Source organism: Cucurbita pepo, chromosome 6, assembly GCF_057944985.1.
Source record: "Cucurbita pepo subsp. pepo isolate OVF chromosome 6, ASM5794498v1, whole genome shotgun sequence".
NCBI classification, from domain to species: Eukaryota; Viridiplantae; Streptophyta; class Magnoliopsida; order Cucurbitales; family Cucurbitaceae; genus Cucurbita; species Cucurbita pepo.
In genome coordinates, this window is record NC_141803.1 from 6477773 (window position 1) to 6482470 (window position 4698).

The following is a 4698-nucleotide window of genomic DNA, read 5'->3' on the forward strand; positions in this document are numbered from 1 at the left end:
AGATTTATTGAAGTCGTTGTCAAATATGTATCAAAACCTAGAGAGGAAACAAAATCACAAATCTGGAGATGATGATGATTCTGCAAATTCAACCGAAGACATTAAGGATGCTCTAGTTCTTGGTGTGGATAGCCCGGCTGAATCTTGGGATTTGGGTTCAAGTGCATCGTTTCATTCGTCTCCAAGTAAAGAATTGTTTCAAAATTTAAAATCACCAAATTTTGGGAATGTGTATCTTGTCAACAACAAAACCTTGGAAATTGAAGGGAAGGGAACGTCAGCATACAAACTCTACTAATAAATCAAGGGACATTAAAGAAGCACTTGATCTCTATTGGTCAGTTGGATAGCACAGGTTATGTGACAGAGCTTGGGAAGAGTTCGTGGAAGATTGTGAAGGGTGCCATGGTGATAGCACGTGGTACAAAATCTGGAACCTTATACATCACGACAGGGTATATAAACATGGTTGTTGCGGAGAGTACTTCCAATCATGTCTATGACACAATAAACTTGGACATATGAGCATCAAAGGAATGAAAATGCTGGTTCAAACGAGTTTTAGAAGGTCTGAAATCTGTTGATATAAGTCTTTGTGAGAGCTACGTTATTGGCAAACAGAAACAAGTTAGCTTCACAAAGGCTGTCAAAGAATCGAAGAAAATGCGGTTGGAAATGGTTCATATAGATGCTTGGAAATCATCTCCAGTTCCATCACTTGGTGGATCAAAATTCTACATCACATTTATCAATGATTTCATCAGAAAGGTATGAGTTTATTTCTTGAAACACAAGTCACATGTGTTTGCCACCTTCAAGAAGTGAAAAGCTGAATTGAAAAATAACATCGGCTCAAAAATCAAATGTTTGAGGTCTGATAGTGGAGGAGTGTAACGACCCTAGATTTCTACTTACCTAGAGTTGCTACCATCATCATAGAGTAATCATTTCTATGCAGAAATAAGCATTTAAACTTTTTCATAAAACATAAACTTCATCCTAAAACACTGTCATGGACTTAACTGTTCAAAAATATCTTCAAAACGACACAATGAAAGACTAAATAAAATAAATAAACATTTAAATTTAAAACATTATATTCTAGCCTAAGTGTAACGACCCTAAATTTTCACATATCTAGAGTCGCCACTAACATCTCATGCTCATCTCTAATGCAGAATATAACTCTAAGAATGCTCATCTTTATTAGCGGAAAAATTTAAAACTTCAGAATACGTTAAAACATTAGAAAACACTGCCGAACTTACGTGTTTCAAACATCATGCTGGAGTTCAAAATAAGATAAAACAATTACAAATTAAATAATTTAAATAAATGAAATGCAAACACTCTATCCTAACCAAGACTAGGAATTTTAAATATGCAACGATTCTATGCACGCGTCACAGTCTCTAATCACGATGCCATTGTCAACCGTACATGGGAGTCTTGCCTTTACCTGAAAAAAAAAATGGCACACGGCCTGAGTATTTCGAAGAAATACTCGGTAAGTGACCCCACTATAGGGGCCATGCTAATGCAAATACATGCAACCATGAATTAGGGACCTATCTCTAATCATCTTAAGGGTGGCCTCCAGTCTCGAACAAATTGGATGTGTAGTACTTCCCTACACACGACTCACACGTGCGAGTGTGAATCTCTAGGGCGCTCGCACACCCCCTGGACCCTCTAGTCAAGCTAATCTATAGCAACGTTCGGAGGTCAGCGGAACCCCATAGTGTCATGTGCCTCATGAACACCCTCATCTATGTGCATTTGCACCTGTGCGCATTCGCGCTCATCATACGGTGCGCGTCCACACTCATCATCTCTAGGGAAAGTAGCCTTATGCTTATGAACATACAATATGCATGAGGTCCCTCTAAGTCCAATTATACATCTCTTATGATACAACCCTCTAATCTCATCTCTTGGTTACACTATGTAACACGTGCTCGTGGATATTTACATTAATATCATTTTCATACTCTTAGGGTTGTGTCCTATGTCGATCTAACGACATGATGCAATATGGCAAACAACATCATAAGACATGTTCAACATGGAAAACATCATCATGTTAATAACATCGTCATGCATACATCATACTCATCATAGAAGCCATTAGGTGCATCAAATATAGCATGTACGTCATACATCGAAACATAAATAGCGTACATTTAACCGACATCACATCACAACGTCATACTCACACATCATCATAATTCAAATAATCTTTAGCCTATCCTATAGTAAGGCCACTTACTTGGTTGGCCTTAGCCGAAGTATTCCCTAATTAGCTAAACGTAAGCTCCCATTCCGTGAGAGCTACTTCCTACGTTACCAGGGTTTGTTTCCTATCACACCGTTCGCCACCTTCTGTTAGTATTTCATAATTAATTTACCAATAATTCAATAAATGTGAAATATGGCTCTAAAACGGCCTCAGATACCTTAATCGGGGCTGAAATTAGGCCCGGGAGGGCCAAAACCAGGTCCGGGAGGGTCAAAACAATGGAAACCGGGCTGAAAACAGGTGAGCCGAGTCGAACAGCCACTGGGAGCCACTAGAACGTCACCAGAGGGAGCCCGAGGGACCTCCTGTGCCGCTATGTGACATGTGGCAGCAGCAAAACGAGCTGAAAACAGGTGAGCCGAGTCGAACAGCCACTGGGAGCCACTAGAATAGATACCTTAATCGGGGCTGAAATTAGGCCCGGGAGGGCCAAAACCAGGTCCGGGAGGGTCGAAACAATGGAAACCGGGCTGAAAACAGGTGAGCCGAGTCGAACAGCCACTGGGAGCCACTAAAACGTCACTAGAGGGAGCCAGAGGGACCTCCTGTGCCGCTATGTGACATGTGGCAGCAGCAAAACGAGCCACGTCGTGCGGTAGCATCGGGTCGAGTCGCGGGTCACAATCCGATTCGGGTCGCGGGCTGTAGAAGGCTACTAGGCCAAACTAATGTTGGGGCACGGCTTACTGGGCTGGGCCGTAGTGTTTTAGGTTGCAAGTCGCTTCGATTGGACCGTTGATCTGGTCTCGGGTTGGTTCAACTGAACCATAGCATCTGGGCTGGGTTGAGGTTTGGGCCGCTGTAGTTCGGCTGGGTCAAAGGCAGAGGCCGAGGGAAAGAAGTCGGGCTTGCTCTCTCGAGTTTTGGGTTCGGGTTGACCCGAATCCGTGGATCTCGTCTTCCTTACCCGACTTTGGCCAATTTTTCGGTGCATTTTCTCTCTCCTTTTCGCGGCGTTTCCGTTGCCAATTTCAATCCTCTTTCTTCTTTTTCCTCTTTGTTTGTCGTCCTTCTTTTCTTTCTAGGAGTTTTGCGGCCTAAAAGTTCCTAAAACCACAGATGTAAGAACGTTTAGGAAAACCCAATTTTTTGACCTCGGTTATCGACAACGGCGCTTACGAAAAGGTACAAAACGTACCTTGAGTTATTGTGCTTTCGTTAGGGATCCTTCTCGTGGTGGTAACTGAACGTTTGGCGTCGGTTTTAGGGTGGTTTGGGGCTCGTCGGAGGAATTGAAAATTCGCCGACATTATTCGAAATCTCTCTCTCTCTCTCTCTCTCATTTTCGTCCTTTTCTCTGTTTGCAAGTACTCTGATCGATTCTGGAAGTCGTGGGTTGAAGGCTGAGCGAGGTGTGGCTGTCGTTTCGCATGGGGTCCGTGAAACTTGGCGGTCGCCAGAAAACTCACTAGTTTTCCGACGACTAAGTTTTTTTTTTCTTTTTTTTCCCAGGTCGTTACATTATCTACCCCTAAAAAGAACTTTCGTCCTCGAAAGTCTCAAAATCTTGTACTAACTCTGGGTATTTTTCTCTTATTTCGTCCCCACGCTCCCACGTGACTTCCTCACTGTGGTGATTCCACCATAGTACCTTAACGAACGCAATGCTCTTGTTGCATAAGGTTTTTACTTCTCTAGCTAAGATTTTTACTGGTTTTTCCTCGTAGCTCAGATCTTCATTGAGTTGGAGTGGTTCGTAGTCTATTACGTGGATAGGGTCCATAATGTACTTTCTCAGCATCGACACGTGAAATACATCATGTACTCCTGAGAGGGCTGGAGGTAGGGCTAACTTATACGCTACTGGACCAACTTGCTCTAGGATCTCGAATGGTCCAATGAATTTAGGACTTAACTTGCCCTTAAGTCCGAATCTCAACACACCTTTCATAGGTGCCACCTTGAGCAATACTGGGTTCTCTATCTCAAACTCCAGGCTTTTACGCCTTACTTTTCCGTCTACTTTGAGCGGTACGCATCCTCGCTCGAATTTTCTAGATAGTCTCATTGGTGAGTCGAACCAGCTCGGGTCCTACTAACTCTCTCTCTCCTACTCCGTCCCAACATAGTGGGGACCTACACTGATTCCCGTACAGAGCCTCAAACGGTGCAATTCCAATAGTTGCTTTGCTTGGAAGCTGTTGTTATATGAGAATTCCATCAGGTGGAGTTTGGAATCTCAACTTCCCTTAAAATCTAGTACGCAAGCGCGCAACATGTCCTCTAGAATTTGGTTTAAATGCTCCGTTTGTCCATATGTTTGGGGGTGAAAGGCGGTACTAAAGTCGAGGCAGGTATCCAGTGCTTTTTGAAGTCTGCACCAAAACGCTGACATAAAGCGTGGATCCCGATCCGACACTATAGACACTGGGACTCCATGTAGTCTTACTATCTCTTTC